Source organism: Microtus oregoni, unplaced genomic scaffold (genome assembly GCF_018167655.1).
Source record: "Microtus oregoni isolate MIOR12 unplaced genomic scaffold, Mior012 000001F_ref0000356, whole genome shotgun sequence".
NCBI lineage: Eukaryota > Metazoa > Chordata > Mammalia > Rodentia > Cricetidae > Microtus > Microtus oregoni.
The window spans coordinates 94,181,248-94,199,465 of record NW_024543060.1 but is presented as its reverse complement, the minus strand read 5'-3'; the positions used below and the strand labels follow the sequence as shown (position 1 = coordinate 94,199,465).

The following is an 18,218-nucleotide window of genomic DNA, read 5'->3' as shown; positions in this document are numbered from 1 at the left end:
GTATAGTATATACTCATCCATGGTCTGAATTTGAATTTTGGTTACACAGTTCTGCTGAGTGGTCTGGGAAAAGTTTCTTGCAGTGGTAATTTTGATGGAATTTCAGATCACATAGGAAATGTGGTAGCTTGAATGAGAATGGCCATCATAGGCTCACATGTTTGAATACTTGGTCTCCAGTTAGTGGAACTGTTTGGGAATAAATAGAAGTTGTGGCCTTGTTGGTGGAGGTGTATCACTGGGGGAAGGCTTTAAAGTTTTAAAAGCCCACAAAAGTCCATTAGCTTGTGGATTAAGATACAAGTACTAAGTTACTGCTCCGGGGCCATAACTTCCTGCCTGCTGTCATACTCCCTGCCATGAGGGTCATGTACTCACCATCTAAAACTGTAAGCCCCAAAATAAACTCTTTATTCTATAGGTTGTTTTGGTCATGGTGTATGATCACAGCAACAGAACAGGAACAGAGACAGGAGACTAACCTCTGGACATACCTGTGAAGCTGTTTTCAATGATAGCTGAAATAGGAAGGTCTTCCTATTCCATGTCTAGGTCCCAGACTGAAGGATATGGGAAAGAAAGTAGATTCCACCTTTCCATCTCTCTCTCTGCTTCCTAAATACAGACACAGTATGAGCAGCCATCCCATAGTCTGGCCCCACATCCTTCCCACCATCATGAACTGACAACTAATGTTGTGAACCCAAAAAAACTCTAACTTAAATTTTTGTCAGATATTTTGTTACATTAATGAAAATATTAACTAATTTTTTTTTACTTAAGAGCCCTAAGCATTGAATCCCACATCAGTGAAACAGAAAGAGCAAAAACAGCATTTTTACAAGTACATTATTGTTATTAAAAGTATCAGTGGGGATAAATCACTTAGAATGGTATCTGGTATACAATAAGAGCTAGACACAAAAACAGACCCTTCGGGTAAGTATACATTTTATTTCCCTAGGAGAATGGATCATATCTCCTCTGTAATTCTGTGTAGCATGAATAATAAAACCCAGAGACAGATGTTGGGGTTCAACCTGAAAACCAGAAAAGCAAAACAGCTCGGCCACTAGAGCAGTTTTACCTCTGTCAAGGCTGGGTGGCCACAGACTAAACAGTCCAAGCGCATTAAAACCGACAGAGCCTCTCTCTCTTCTCATTTTATATTCCCTCTAGTGCTGGGGTTGAAGGTGTATGACTCCCTAGTACTGGGATTAAAGGTATATGACTCCCTAGTACTGGGGTTAAAGGTGTGAGCCACCACCACCTGGATCTGTTTCTGTATTGATCTTGTGTAACCCAGGGTGGCCTTGAACTCACAGAGATCCATCTGCCTCTGTCTCCCAAATCCTGGGATTAACAGTGTGTGCCACCACTGCCTGACCTCTAGTGGCTTAGTTTTGTCCTTCTGATATTCAAACAAACTTTATTTATTAAAAGGTAAACAAAATATCACCATAGATTTGCTTGTTATGGGACAATGTCCATATATTATCAAGCTACTCTTTTCTCACATCATGGCCCTTACATATTATGGTGGCAACTCCTGAAGAAAAAAAATACATCAAAACTATTTTACTCTGCTTTATAACGATGTATAAAGGAATGTAATTTCTTGGAGTAGAAAGAGGTAGACCAGGGTCCAAGTGATGGAACAGGATTTTCTGGCTATGAGGTCCAAGAGTGAGGATGTAAGTGCAGAGTCAGGAAGCCCATCCTTGTATTCTCTCCCAGCATTTGCATATGCTAAACTCAACCTCACATGATTCAGCCAGACACATCCTGGTGACATCAGTCCAGGGCACAAATATACAATATGAGTCACCAGGATGAGTAGATAATGGGTTTGGAAGAGCTTTAAAAAATGAGAAGGCGGGGGAGACACCGGAAAGAAGCTCCTATTAGGAAAAGTGGGCCCAGACACCATCAGTGCTGCCCCACAAGGGAACACTATTGCCCTGGCAGTCTATAGGGCTGTGATCTGTAATGCTGATGGTAACCTCCAGACACACACGTAAAAAGATGAGACTAGTCCACATGGGTATCATCTCATTTTCTATATCTTCCACCTTACCCATATAAAGGAATTTTTCCTTTTTTCCCCCTTTTCTTGACCTGTTCGAGATTTAATGGAGTTTGGGTTGTTATTGCAGTCCTTGTGGATTTTTGATGCAAACTTAAAGGAATATATAGGATGTGGATCTGGGAATATGGCTCAGTGGTAGAGTGCTTGCTTTGTATGTATGAGGCTCTAAGTTCAGTTTTGAGTACCACAAAGCAATAACACCAAACCCCTGAAATTCTTGGGTTACTGGGATGGCTCATCAGGTAAAGGTGTTCACTCTCGACCAAGTTTGAAGACTTCACTTCAATTCCCAGAACCCACATGAAAGGAAAGAACTGATTCCCAGTGAGTGAGTGACCTCTAACTTCTACAACTGCTCTGTGGCGTGCATGTATCTATATATACACACACACACACACACATACACAAGAAAGTTTTAAAGAATATGAATGGAGAAACAGGACAAGATATCCAAAAGGGAAACCAAAAGAAAATAAACACGAACAGTGCAGAGGTTAGGAGTGAATGGAGTCTTGGGATTTGAGGACAGTTGACTTCTGGACCACTCACGAGGTGAAAGAGAATGAAGGACAAGCTTAATGGGGATTTTACAAAGTGATTCTAGGCTCTGAAATGGATCTCTTTCATTGGTCTTCAAGATAGCCAAACATCATTTGAAACTCTGTTAAAATCTCTTTTAATTATGTCACTGAACTTTAAAATATAACTACCCAGGGGCAGCAGTAGGTCCAGGACCACTCCCCGGGGAGGCACAAATTCTCTGCTCTACTAGCGTTGTTAGTGAAAGCAAATAAGAAAGGGGTCAACAACGCTTATTTAAGATTTGGGAAGAAATTCTAAGGAGAATATACCCAAATACTCAGCTGTTTCCTGGCAGGCAAAGGAGTCATTTCACCACAACTTTTATACTTTGTGGGACGAAAATGCTAGTTAATGAATGACCTGTCTAAATCTGATGGGAGCCAACATGACGGTCCATCATTGGCAAAACCATGAGCTCTAATGATTGCAAGTGCATATCCCTTGAGATTATTATTATTCTGTGTCCAGAATGTCTGTGTAGAGCGCTGGCAGGGAGTTCAGCTGCAAAGAGGACAGGCCAGGGCCACCAGGACCAATGTTTAATGCCTAGACCTATGAACAAGCTTCATGGTGGTGAATTGAGCCAAAGGATAATAGTCCTTGTGGATTATGAACTTCATCCTCGGATGGGTGTTGCTGAGCATGAATTAGGAGCTAAGTTAAAGAGTTAGATTGATGAAAAATGAAACAATAGCAGTTCATATAGCAGGTACCCACCCACATCAGCCCAGCACCCATCAAGCCATTGCATATCAGCACCTCCAGAAAATGCTTTTAGAAGCACACATGCTTATACCGCGTTTTTGGAGTCCTTCTGCGTTGGTTGCTTTTCTGGTCACTGTGACAAGGTGTCTGGCAGAAGCGACTTAAAGGAGGAAGGATTCGTTTCACCTTGTAGTTTCAGAAGGTTAAGGATCATGTTAAAAAGACACAGTGGTTAAAGCATCTGGGCTGTGCAGGTAGGAGCAAAAGGCACAGATGATTACATCTCACTGGTTCAAGTAGCAGAAGACTCAAGCTGGCTCCAGGGCTAGACTACAACTCAAAGCCTATCCTCCACGATCCCTGTTTTCTCCAGAGAGGCTCTGCTCCTAAAGGTTCCACAACCTACCAAACTAGTCTCACTAGCTGGAGACCAAGTGTTCAACTACATAGGCCTATGGAGAACGTCCTATATTCAAAACATGTTCCTCTGAACATCTGACAGAGACTGACCTCCAAAATATACAAAGGACTCAAGAAACTAGACATCAAAAAGAAAAATCAATGAAAAATAGGGTACAGCCGGGCATTGGTGGTGCACGCCTTTAATCCCAGCACTTGGGAGGCAGAGGCAGGTGGATCTCTGTGAGTTCGAGGCCAGCCTGGTCTACAAGAGCTAGTTCCAGGACAGGCTCCAAAACCACAGAGAAACCCTGTCTCGAAAAATAAAAAAAAAAAAAGGGGGCACAGACCTAAACAGAGAACGCTCAAAAGAGGAATCTCAAATGGCTGAAAGACACTTAAGGAAGTGTTCAACATCCTTATCCATCAGGGAAATGCAGATTAAAGCAACCCTGAGATTCCATCTCATATCTGTCAAAATGGCCAAGATCAAAAACACTGATGACAGCTTGTGCTGGAGAGGATGTGGAGTAATGGTGGGAGTTACTGGTGGGAGTGTAAACTTGTGCAGCTGCTTTGAAAATCAGTATGGCAATTTCTCCGAAAATTAGGAATCAATCTCCCTCAAGACCCAACAATACTACTTTTGGGCATATACCCAAAAGATGCTCAATCATACCACAAGGACATTTGTTCAGTTTTTTTAAATAGCATCATTATTCATAATAGCCAGGACCTGGAAACAACCTAGAAGCCCCTCAACTGAAGAATGGATAAGGAAAATTGTATATTTACACAATAGATTACTACTCAACAGTAAAAAATAATGACATTTTGAAATTTGCAGGCAAATTGATGGAACTAGAAAAAAAAGCATACTGAGTGAGGTAACCCAGACCCAGAAAGACAAATTAATTTGTACTCACTCATAAGTGGCATTTAGACATAAAGCAAGTAAAACCAGCCTACAGTCCACAGCCCCAGAGAACCTAGACAACAAAGAGGACTCTAAGAGAGACATAAATGAATCAACCTATGAGGAAGAAAAAGACAGGATCTCCTGAGTAAACTGGGAACATGGGGGCAGGGGGAGGGTGGAAAAGGAGAGGGGAGAAAGGAAGGGGAGTGGGAAAATGTATAGCTCAATAAAAAAACAATACATAAAAAAGCAGGGTCCCAATACACATAATTTTGGACTATATATAATTTTTATTCTTTAAAATAGAAATTTATACTTGTATTATCATAACACATAATGATATATGTGTGTGAAAATGTTACATTTTTGCATACTAACTAAAATGTTTAATAAAATAAAATGGCAAAAAGCAAAAAATAAAATGCTGCAAGGTAAGTCTTTATCTTGGGTATACATACTTCAGCACATCATGGAACCTGCCATATAAGGAGGTTCCTAGAGATAAAATAGACAGACCATGTGATGTAAGCACTTCCCAGGCTGCCATGGGCTCTAATTGGTTTTGATGCATGCTAGTCTCATGGGAGTTTCGGAGTTACACACCGAAGAGGAAATAAGAGAAAATATTTTCTTGATTAAATAATGCCACATGCCCAGGAACAGATGGGTATTGAAAAGCATGCCAGAAGGGACATAAGCTTGTGTGCAAAGGAGACAATTTGAATGGTGCCCACAGTCCTAATCCAAAACACAAGCTCTGCCATCCTACAACAGGATCTGTGGTCCCTTGAGAGTAACCCGCCTTTGATTAAAAAAAAGAACAAAAACAAAAACATAGGGATTCAGAAGTTTCCTGTGAAGTAGAAACCCCCTATTGAAGAAGACTGAGACAGAAAGCATAAGGTCACAGAAGTGAAATGCTAGTCAGAACTGGGAAGGAAGAAATCACAGGAAATCAAAAACAGATGCACCATCAAGAGTCAGGATACAGGCAGGCAGGGGGTCTCTGGAAGAGACAGTATATCACAGAGAGGTGATCAGAGCATACCTGACATAGAGCATGGTGCTTAGAGACACGGGATGATGTGCTTATGAATCTGGCCATTTATTAAAAAGTTCCGTGACCTTATCTCAAGCATGTATCTCTTTAGGCCTCTTCTTTCACAATCTTAGAAACGGGAATAAAGGCTATGCTTACCATTTAGGGCAGCTGGGGAAATCGGATGATCAGATGCCTACAGAAGAGTTAGCACGGTGTGTAGAACCCATCCATGGCCTCTGCTAGGATGTGAACAACAGTTCTGCCTGCCAATATGTGGGGCTGCTAGGGAAGCTTAGCCTTCATGGGATACCAAAGTCCCTTCCTTATTTCTATGAGGCTCAAGGACAGAGGAGAAAACTGAGAGAGGAAACAGAGGGAATCACTTGTGATTACTTCTGTAGCGTGTTGCTTACTTTTTTGTCAATTTTATACAAGCTGGAGTCATCTGAGAAGAAGGAACCTCAACTGAGAAAATTTCTCCATCAGACTGACCTGTAGGCAAGCCCATGGAGAATTTTGTTGATTGGTGATTGATGTGGGCTGGCCCAGCTCACCATTGGCACTATCCTTTCTGGAGTGGTTCTGGGTTTTATAGGAAAGCAAGCTGAACAAGCCAAGAGTGATCCAGGAAGCAGCAGTCACCCATGGCCTCTGTTTCAGTTCCTGCCTCCAGGTTACTGTTTGAGTTCCTGCCCTGACTCCCTCAGTGGTGGACTGTAATGTGAAATATAAGCCGAATTAACCCTCCCCCTACCAAGCTGCTTTTGGTCATGGTGTTCTAGCATGGAAAAAAAAAATCTAAGACACAGAGCTTGCTCCTGGAGGAATAGCTAGAGCTAGGCATAACCAACACTATTAAATAGACAATACTCCTAACTCTAATATGATGGCTGAGTTTGAGAAAAATAAGACAGCAATGATGACAACATGATAATGAGCTCCATACCTTGGGTCACTCAACCTCATTATCCAGATCAGGAAATCTATTCACTGTCTGAACATTAAATGAGGAGGCTTTGTTAGTGGTGTTGTTTTCTACTACTATTATTGTTGCTATTTTATTGTTATTATTATCATTACGTGTGTGTGTGTGCATGCACACATGTGTCTGTAGTCAGAAGAGAGCGTTGGATTCCCTGGAGCTGAAGGTACAGGAAGTTGTGAACCACCAGACATGGATGCTGGGAACCAAACTCAGGTCCTCTGGAAGAGCAGAACGCACTCTTAACCACTGAGCCATCTCTCCCGCCCCATGTGTGCTACTTGGAGAAACCTAGTCATTGATAATCTAGATGCAAGAAAGGTGGATAATATGTGTAAAGTACTCATTTTATGCAGGCTCGGTGTTAGGAAAGTGATGTATTTTACAGATCTTAGTCTCTTAGCTATCCTGGACCTAGGTATGATTAGTGCCCTTCTATTATGGCTACCGGGTGCCTAAGCTTGCCAAAAGCTGTATAACTGCAAAACAGCAGAGCAAAGATTTCGTGAAGATGGTATGGCTCCGGTGCTGCCATAATGCCACTGTACTTTTTCTCTGAAGGTGAGGAGAAAATATCTGCTTTCACTGAGGTCAGCTTTTCCTTGGGCAGCTGAGTTTGGTTGAAATGATAGAGCATCCCATAGAGACCAATATATGTAGACTTATATGTCTTTTTTTAAAAAAAATATTCATTTATTATGTATACAATATTCTGTGTATATGCCTGCAGGCCAGAAGCGGGCACACGACCCCATTACAGATGGCTGGGAGCCACCATGTAGTTGCTGGGAATTGAACTCAGGACCTTTGAAAGAGCAGGCAATGCTCCCAACCTCTGAGCCATGTCTCCAGCCCCTCAGACTTATATGTCTATGTGGGGTTTAGGATGGAAAGCAAAGGACATGTGGACAAGGCAGCCTCTTTGCAGGGTTCCCATGCCAAAGAACCTGGGGGACTTGTACGTGAGTGGTAAGTAGGACAGAGTTCAAGCACATCTGGAGTTCAGACTCCAGAGTGGTTCTAATTCAAACACTCCCACAGACTTGGTTCTGCCAGGCGCTTCACGTTCAAGAGTCACAATTCTGGAGTAAGTTGTATGATTATCCTCGTTTCCTTTCTGTGGCTCTGGTAAAATACCTTAACAAAAAGCAGCTTGGGGAGAGAAAGGGTTTATTTTATCTCACAATTCTAGGTTATAGTTCATCACTGTGGAGAAGTCATAGCAGCTGCCACATGGTGATACACAGATTAATGGAGATGGGTTGAATTAATATAAGAGTTAGCCAACAAGAAGCTAGAGCTATGGATGGAGACAGAGACAGAGACCCACACTGGAGCACTGGACTGAGCTCCCAAGGTCCCAAGGAGGAGCAGAAGGAGGGAGAACATGAGCAAAGAAGTCGAGACCACGAGGGGAGCACCCACCCACTGAGACAGTGGAGCTGATCTATTGGGAGCTCACCAAGGCCAGCTGGACTGTGACTGAAAAAGCATGGGATAAAACTGGACTCTCTGAGCATGGCCAACAATGAGGGCTGATGAGAACCCAAGGACAATGGCACGGGGTTTTGAACCTATGTAATGTGCTGGCTTTGTGGGAGCCTAGCCAGTTTGGATGTTCACCTTCCTAGAAATGCACGGAGGGGGGAGGACCTAGGACTTACCACAGGGCAGGGAAATCTGACTGCTCTTTGGGCTGGAGAGGGAGGGGGAGAGGAGTGGGGGGAGGGGGACAAGGGTGGGAGGAGGGGGAGGGAAATGGGAGGCTGGGAGGAGGAGGAAATTTGTTTTTTTTTCTCTTTTCTCAATAAAAAAAAAGTTAAAAAAAAAAGAAGCTAGAGCTAATGGACAGTGATTTAATTAATATAGTTTCTGTGTGATTACTTCGGGTCTAAGCTAGCTGGGCGGCTGGGACAAACAAGCGACCCTTCCCCTAACAGTTCTCTCTCTCTACCTACCACTTTTCATACCATCTAAGGACTCAGCTCCCATCCCTGCCTACCGTCCTGCTGCCATGCTCCCCACCATGATGGGCTATGGAATTGTAACCCCCAATAAACTCTTTCTTCTACAAGTTGCCTTGGTCTTGGTGTCTTTTCACAACAACAAAAAAAGTGACTGATACTGATACAATGTGTACCTGCTGGTATCCTGGCCCCCTTCCAGCTGCTTGGCTTGGGTGAAAGCTGACAAATTCAAGTATCTTGCTTTTTAACCTGATAGGTTTTTGGAATGTGAAGCCAACCATGGAAATGAATAACTGTAAAGGTATTTTCATCCCCTCTCCCACAGGACTGGGCCACTTTGGGCCTCACTGGAGCTGCTTCTGAGTGAGACTTGAAGGCCAATGTATTGGACTTTGAGAGTGACATGATCAGCTGAATCTTCTGTACATCCTTAATGACAGAGGAACACCCACTGGCATCTGCCTCCTTTGAGGGAGAAGGCAAGAACTGGGAAACTTTTACTGGTTGCCATGGCAATTCTTTGCAATGTCAGCAGAAATACTCCACAATACACACAAGTTAGCAGAAAGCCTCCCAAAGTCTTCAGCTCAGAATCTGCCTCATCCCTAGACTTGGGCATCACTGAGACTTGACTCTGAAATTCAAGAAAAGAAACATGCACCCCATGCAATTCTTCTCTCTCCTCCTCTTACCAGGGCTCAGAGGTGAAATGAAGTCCAACCACCTCTCCAGGTAAAGATGCATGGGAGTAGATGGGATTGAAAAGTTCTTGCACCATTGATCCTCTTTGAATAGACTCCAGAGCCCCTTAGATTCTAACTCTAAAGCAACATTTACCCCTCCGAATTCTGATCATGATTGTTCCCAACCTCATTGTTTTCTAAGCCTAGAAATGTGTCTCTTTTTAATCTTGTGTGGCTGTGTGGGGCCACACACTTCCACGTGTGTATTGTGGGGTACATGTGGAGGTCAGAGGATAACTTGGTCCATCTTTGCCTCCCACCCTGTTTGACCATGGTCCCTTGGTTGTTTCCTGGTGCTCATAGCAGGCTAGCTTCTGGGAATCCTGTCTTTACCCCTCACCTTCCCTTAGGAGCACTGGGGTTACAGGTGTGCTGCCAAACCTGACTTTTTATATGAGTTCTGAGGATGCAAATTTGGTTACTTATGCTGACACAGCAAATGCTCTATCCACTGAGTAATCTCCCCATCCCATAATTTATCTTTGATCATTTGGATCTTAAGCATCATTTCAAGTGGTTAGAAAGAAATATTGAAAACTAAAACTCACCAGTCACCTTAAAAATATTTCCATGCATAGACAATAGAACAGTTCTACCCTTGCTGACAAGGAGAGCCAAGCTACAGCTCAGTAAACCCAGGATCTAACCACAACTCTGTCAACTACAATCTGTGCATACGAAATGTGAAATACTTGCAAGCTATAATCTTTACAGGAGAGAGCTTATTTCTAGGATAGCTTGGGTATTATAAGAACTTGCTCACTTCTTTTTTAGACCTGCTAAGAATAGTGTATCTGGGTTCTTTTCAAATGTAAATATCATTTTCAAATGCTCCTACTACCACCACATTGTGGGGTGTGATTTCTTGTGGAGTAATGAAGGAATGTGTACACCTGTCACTATGTGGACATCTGCTTGTATGCAGATACCTGTGCTAAACTGTTCCTTTGCTATTGTGTGAGGCAATCTCTCCTCGCTGAATCCATCAGGGTCTTGGTTCAAAGCAACAGAAATGACCGGGTAGCAGAGATGGAGAGTTACGAAGGAAAAATGGTAGGGTGAGGTGCAGGGGTAGCCATATGGATGAAGCTTGAGAAATAGGCAGAAATTTAGGGAGCACTGAGGCTGCTCTCTATGACTCATGGCAATACGGTCCAGTCTCTTTAGATGTGGTCACCATCACCCTGAGCAGTGTCCTGTCCAGTCTGTGGCCTTTTTTGTCACTTTTTCTGGGGAGACAAGGTCTCCGGGATGAGCATCCGATAGGTTGAACTAGCATTCTGCTCCCAGGATTTGGGGTGAACTGTAGGTGAAACAATCTGTGAAGGGTTCTGGCCTGAGGAATTGCCAGCTTTCACAGAGTGAAAGTGAACCCTCCCCTCAAGATGTGGGGGTAGAGGGGCTGGAGATATGGCTCAGTGGTTAAAAGCAGATTCTGCTCTTGCAGAGGACTTGAGTTCAGTTCTCAGCACCCAAGTGAGGTGACTTACACCAGCCTGTAACTCCAGCTCCAGGGAGGCCCCTGCCTCTACCCTCTCTCTGCAGGCATATATATTCATGTGTACAAACCCACACACAGATATACATATTTAAAAAATAAGAAAATAATTTTAAATGTGTGGAGGCAAAAGTAACAGGCATTTTTCTAGAAAGCAATCTTTTAGCTACTGCTCATTTTGCTGCTGACAAAGGTTCGGATGTATTAATGACTTAGCATCTTCTGCCTCCCCAGTCCTCGTACACCCTCCAAGACAAAACCCAGTGACTTAGCAGATCATATGCTGTTTCTCCAAATTTAAACAACATCTCAGGTGAGGGAGTGCCTCTTCTGAGGGTGTCTACCATTTCCAGGCCCTTTTCATTATTCGAGTTCAGTACATAAAAATAAATAATGCTAGGTGCCACTGACCTCCAATGCATGATGGGAGAACATGTTAATGTAAAACCCTTGTTGATATATACTGGCTACCATACATTGAATTTTTAGTGAAAAATCATCATGTTCTCCTGCATCTAATTTTCACCTTTTATTTATATTGCAATAAAATGTGAATATTTGTGCAGTAATCTGCCTAGCTTCTTATCTAAACCTCCACCCTATTCCTTGTTTCCTTAGAAATGTAAGGTTCTTTAAATTTACCTATCCAGACAAGAATTCTCCTTATAATTTTCCCAAGCATTTTTCCTATGCATTTTGAGCACCGGTAATCTTTTAAAAAATAACTAAGTTATAGATCTAGACATTACAGTTAGAGCTGGGTGTGATGACACACACCTTTAAACTGCACTCAGGAGACAGAGGAGGGTAGATCTCTGTGAGTTGGAGGCCAGCCTGGCCTACACAGCAAGTTCCAGGCCTGCCAGAGCCATGTAATGAGACTTGTCTCTAAAAGCAAACAAAATATTGCAGGTGAGTCTTGGGGGTGGGTGTTCTGCTTTGACCTTCTAAAAAAAACTGAGGCATAGAAATGACTCAGGAGACGCGAACCTGAACCTGCCAAATGCCCTCATAGTCTGTGCCAATTTGGAGGGTTGAGATTTCCCTGGTTGCCTTCTTTTTCTACCTGGGATTACTTTTAACCTTGTAGTCTTAATTCACACCTATGCTTCCATAGACCATCCTGGCATATAGTGACATTCCTTTTTTGTTCTGACTACACACCCTTCTCAGCTTACAGCAAGCTGACTTTGTCTTTTGTTTGTGTACTTGTATATGACCAATTCCTCGTGCCAGACCCACACCAGAGTAAGAGCCTAGCTCCCTGCTGCTTCTTGTGCTTGTAATCCTGTAACATTTGCTGACAAGTGGCTGCCCGGCCTCTCAGTAGCTCCTCCTAAGGCTCAGGGAGGCCAGGTGACTTTCTCAAAGCTGGCTCCCTAGGATACTGAAGTGCACTATTCGCACTCCCTGAGGGGCATCTCTACTCCTGGGATAAAGAAAGATCACTTCATTTGGCCACTTGAGGCCAGCGAGAGTACTGCTTGCTTGTTGCAGCAACTTTCCCTACCTGGCTGTGGAGGAAAGCCTGGGGGGGAGGGGGGGACATGGAGCGGCAGGAGGGGCGGGACTGGGTGCGGAGTCTTGTTGCCCCAGCCAATGGGCTCCGCGGCACGGGGAAGCCAGGCTGCCCGGCGGAGGCGCTCGTGCTCTGTAAGGAGCAGAGGCAGAGCGTCCCAGCTGCAGCAAGTCCGCGGATCTTGTAACTGGCGGCGCCGGTCGGAGGTACCCACGGGCCACCGTAGCTGGCAAGGTAAGATACAGTAAAGTCGACTTTGTAAGATTTCTGGCCATAGGGAGCACCCACCCAAGTCCGAACTGGTGGCGCATCCTGGTGCTGTGTCCCCATAAGCTCCCTCCCCGTGTTGGTGGGTTGTGGGTGAGCCGTGGGCCCAGAGCGCCACCCTGTCTTTCCAGGCTGCTGCTGCCGGGCCCTGGCTCTAGAACCCCCCTCACCCCCCCCCACCCCCAACCTCCGCCGGGGGCTCGCAAGGCTATGGCTTCTGAGGTTTCCACCCAACATCCAAACGTCTCCCGGGAAGAGCTTGCTCCGGGAAGCTGAGAACCGCTGCAGGTGCCAGTGCTCAGCACTGGATTCCAGCACCTGCCTTACGTATGCAGATTCCTCACGACCTGTTGCCTGGGGCTCAGATCTGTCCCAAGATCTCCTATTTCCAGCTATCTTGGAGCTCAGGAAGAAACCTAGGAGGGTTTCCCTTGGCCAGGCTAGGAACAGAGACTAATACTGATAGAGCTTCCCGGTTATTTATTCACGACTTACTTGGCTGAGTGCCAAACATTGTGCTTAGCTCTAGCTGCCTGAAAGGGAGTCTCGGGAGTTCATGGGGGGCGGTGGGCTCACAGGAACGAGAGGAGGGGTTACAATGTAATGTCGTGCAAGAGGCACGAGATAGGTGGATTGTGATGCTCCCAGGAAGGTTGGGAGGTTGCTCTTCAGTGCAGACTTGCGGAGACTGGAATTTGCCAGCCTGAAAACTGTATAGGCGGGGGCGGCAGGGACCGCACAAATTTCAGGTGGATTTTCTTATGTGCTGATGAAAGAAGCGAAGGAGTCAGAACATTAGCTAATCAAACAGCAGATTACTCAGTAGGACCAGGACTTGTGGGTGGGAAATAAACTTCCAGGTGGAACAAGTTTGTCCCCTGATGAAGGAGGCTGGGTGGGCAGTGGCGGAGGCTAGGATTCACAAGCTGGTTAAGTTGTAAAGCTGGTTTTCGGCCAACTTGGCTACAAAGACTCTAGCTCCTTAAGGCTGACTGACCAAGAGCCCTGCACCCCTGGCTTCTGGGCATGGATTCAGGCAGGGAGATGCTGCCATGTGATGCTTGCTTCTGAACTTGCTTGTCATTGTATATCATTTTAGGAGGCTAAGACCTATATCTTGTTATTAGGGATTGCCCTTGGGGGCTTACATAGAGTACCTGTGCTCTCTGATCTCTTGGCCCTATGTACAGACTTCTGCCTTACTTGAGCTTGCCTTTCTCCGTTCTATCTCCCAAGTCCCAGAAGTTCCTATGGAGGCAAAGCCATATAGATACTGGTATAGCAGTAACAACAAAGGCTCAGGGGGACGTGAGACCAGAAGGGCACTTCATCTATTTGCCTTGAAGACATTATCGGCCTTGTGAACTCTCTCTCTCTCTCTCTCTCTCTCTCTCTCTCTCTCTCTCTCAGAGTGTGTGTGTGTGTGTGTGTGTGTGTGTAACATGAAGGGCCTGCTTGTTGGGGTTTCTGTCCCGCCTGATACCCCACAGCCAGCAAGTCCCAAAGAAAATCACACATAGGTCTACATAGGTTATAAAATGATTGGCCCATTATCTCAAGAAAATATCCATAGTCCATTTTTTGGGAATGTGGGCATAGTATTCCAGGCTATTTCCAGCTGTTTGGGGGTGCTGATAATCTTATGGGGACCTAAAGAAAATTTAGTTATAATCAAGTCCTTACTGGAGTATTCTGTGAGTCTTGATCATCTCAGGCAGCAGTCTTAAACCTGTTCTGGATGAAGAACTCAGACATCTGGGCCATCTGTTCCTGCTGGAGATTTCTCAGGTGGTCTTCCTTGATCAAATTGGATTTTTCTTAACTCAGAATGAATCCACAGCCTCTCATTTTCTGTGGAAACAAATGCAAAATCTCTTCTCCAAAGTAACATACCTTTTGACTTTAATTTTGAAGTCAATTTTAAAATATCTATATTGGATTAATTCAGCAACATTTATAAGCAAATATCTTTTAGCAGCTGTTACTCCTTCCTCAACATTCAAACAATTCAAAGAGACCATAATAGCATACAGTATCAAGATTCTCTGTGTGTTTTCCATCTTTATGCAGCTTTATTTAAACCTCTATTTCTTTTATTTTTACTTTTTGAGACAGGTTCTCTGTATATCTTTGTCCTGGAATAACTCTGTTGACCAGGCTACCCTTGAACTCTATTCTTTTCTGCCCACAATTACTTCCCAAGCTCTCTCGGGTTTTGTGTGGATGCAGTTATCCACGTGGGCGCCATTCTGTAACATGAAGGGCCTGCTTGTTGGGGTTTCTGTTCTGTCTGATACCCCACAGCCGATAAGTCCCAAGAAAATCACACACAGTTCTACATAGGTTATAAACTGATTGGCCCATTAGCTCAGGCTTCTTATTATTTCTTGTAAATTGTACCAACCCATTATTCTTATCTATGTTAGCGACATGACTCAGTACCTTTCTCAGCAGGGCAGGTCACATCTTGCTTCTTTGGTGGTCTGAGCTAGACTGCAGAGGGAGCTTCCTGCTTCCCAGAAATCTCCTATTCTCATTGCCCCTCCTCTACTTCCTGTTTGGTTGACCCGCCTATACTTCCTAACTGGCCAATCAGCATTTACTTAAAACATGACTGACAGAATACAGACAATTCTCCTGTACTGTGTGTGTGTGTGTGTGTGTGTGTGTGTGTGTGTGTTTCTCTCCCTCCCTCTCTCTCCTCTCTCTGTCTTCCTTCCCTGACTCTGTGGGGGGGGGGAGAAACAGGGAGGGAGAGAGAACATCATTGTGCCTAGTTGTCACAGGCAAGGTTCCTTGGTTGCAGAGTCAAAGGTGCTATGCTACTTTTATTTGTTAATTTTCCGCAACCTAGAATTTCCTGGAAGGAAAGTCTCAGTGAGGGATTGATTGTCTGGATCCGATTGGCCTGTGAGCATGTCTGTTAGTTGATGGGAAGACTCAGTCCACGGTGGGCAGTGCTCTTCTCTGGGATCCAGTCCTGGACTGTGTAAGTGTGGAGGAAGTGAGCTGAACAGTAGGCCTGCATTTATTCTTTCTCTGACTTGCCTATGGCTTGATTAGCTCCCTCGAACTCCTGCCGCCTTGATGTACTCCCCAAATGGGCTGCAGCCTGGACTCATGAACTACAATAAACCCTTTCTTTCCTGAGTTGCTTTGTGATTTTGTCACAGAAACAGGGGTGGACATGGAAGAGATATTAAGATTTCTGTGTAGCAGGGTCCTTGGGTCCTTGAGAAGTTGTTGGGGTGATAAGACGAGGCTCTGGATAAAGGAGAAAAGGGGGCTCAAGCCATCCATCCATTGAGGCTTTTGACTAGCCATCCAATGCATGCAGAATGCTCCCAAGAAGGGGCGCAACTTCAGTTGTTCCTTTAGACGAACAGTTTCTAAATAGGGGCTTAAATGTGATCTATGAGCAATCAACACCCGTGGCTGCTGAAAATTAGGTGATAACAAGCTTCTTGGTCTTGGGACAGCCTGGGACTTTTCCTACAACATCGGTTCTATGTGTGACCGGGTGGATTTGGGGAAAGATGAGGATGGTTTGGACCAGCCTTACACATAGAAGTCACTTGGTGCTTGTTTCTCTGGCCTTCAATTCTTTACAGCCTCTGAAAGTAAATGTTGGGCTTGGGTTTTTATTACCGTGAGACACCTCTACTGGTGTCCCCAGTGACTGTGGACTCCTGCTGAGTGCTTGCTATGTGTGTGTATCCTCTCCTAGCTGCCCCGCAACACACAGAGTTGTGCACTTTTCTTCTCAGTTTACAGTCATCCCAGTGTTTCTCAAGCCTAATAGAGTCCCCATTAAGATAACAGTGACAGTATCCGTCACAGCATGTCACTTGTTAAGCTTCAGGAAATGCTTTCATTGATGACTCACTCATTGATTCAACCACTTATTAATCCAATCAGCCTGTTTGGAGAGCCTTCCACACGGTAGGGGCTGTCCCAGGCAGGGAGGTACAGCTGTGTCTGTTAAGGGAGAGAGAATGATGGGCATTGTATGCTTCAACCCTTCGAAAGAAAATATTGAAAGCTAAACCACTGCTTTGTAGAGTCAGGATATGAGAGGGGAAAAACAGACTCTCTGACTGAGTGATTCTTTGTGCCTTGCATTTCAATGTGGCCTCCTTGGAAGGACTATGCTATGTGAAGCAGATACCTTTCCTCTCCCTTAATAGCACTTTTTAATTTTGTTCTCTTCCCTGTGCTGGTCTTCCTCACTACACCACAGCTCCATGGAATAGAAATATATTTTATCCTAGGGCCCAACAGTCTTAAGCATAGGCATCTTCATTACATGTATGTGTGGATAGTTGGGGTATGGAGACTAAACCCAGGATTCATCCATGCTAGCCCCTCCCCCAACACTGAGCTATGCCCACAATCCCAGCACATATTTCCTGAAGAATAAAATGATGGATTTGGCTTCACAGAGTCATTAAGGAAGGTCTCCTCTCTCTCTCTCTCTCTCTCTCTCTCTCTCTCTCTCTCTCTCTCTCTCTCTCTGTGTGTGTGTGTGTATATGATGTTTATGGTGATACCTGGTACTCAGAAGTGCTAACATCAGGAAGCAGAAGGAATAGCTTGCCTATGGACCATGAAGTGGAGGGATGCAGCACACTGTAGCAGAAGCATAGCTCAAGGGTTACTTCAAGCCACTTGAGATGCATTTGAAGTTGCTAACAAGCCTTAGAGGCACACTGAGCTCAGAGTTTACAGTGAAGTCAGTGAGTGATTTTAACCTAAGGAATGACCCGATATAATGCTGTGTGTTTGTTTTTGTTTGGGGGGTTTGATTTTGATGTTGTTGTTGTTTGAGGTTTTTTGTTTGGTTGTTTTCTTGTTTTGCTTTGCCTCCAGGAGGCAAACTCTCTATATAACAGGGCCCAGTTACTATAGTTAAGTGAATAGATGATCTAGCTTCGGTTTTAAAAGTATCCCAGGAGCTACAACTAGAGAGGATAATGAAGTATTGATACCAACTTGAAGTTAGGTGAGTGAGATATGGGTGTTTTGTTTAAGCACAGAGGAAGCGCAGAAGGATTTGAACTCTATTTTGGGCATAGAATGGGTAGGATTTGCTGTTGCACTAGTTTGGAGATGTGCAGAAGAGAGAAGGGTCAGAGGTGACGGTCAGGCTTATTATGGTTTAGGATTGGATGGATGAAAGGTGTCACAGGGTGGGTGGATGAACAAAATATACCATATGCACGCAATGGATTATTAGTCATAGAACAACCGAAGTGCTAATAATAATGTCGCACTATAAATGGACCTTGTAAACATTAAAAAATGTAAACAAATGAAGGAAGACACAGGACTATGGGAATAGCTTAGTGGGCGAAGTGCTCGCTGCACAAACATGAGGAGCTGAGTTCAGATCTTCTACACCCATGTAAAACAGCTGAGTGTGGTGGCCTGCACCTGTAACTCAGCACTAGCTGGAAGAGATCACGAGCTTGCTATTAGACTTGGCTGAGTGTGAGGTCATGCACCT

At 44.4% G+C, this 18,218-nt stretch overlaps 1 protein-coding gene across 1 annotated transcript in view; it reads left to right on the top strand.

Annotated features, from left to right (window-relative positions):
• Nucleotides 1–12,587: 12,587 nt before the first annotated feature.
• Nucleotides 12,588–18,218, top strand: part of Syn3 (synapsin III) — a 399,638-nt gene continuing 394,007 nt past the window's right edge. The window contains exon 1 of the mRNA XM_041673952.1: nt 12,588–12,679. The gene's annotated coding sequence lies outside the window, so the exon portion shown is untranslated. The remainder of the gene's footprint in view (nt 12,680–18,218) is intronic.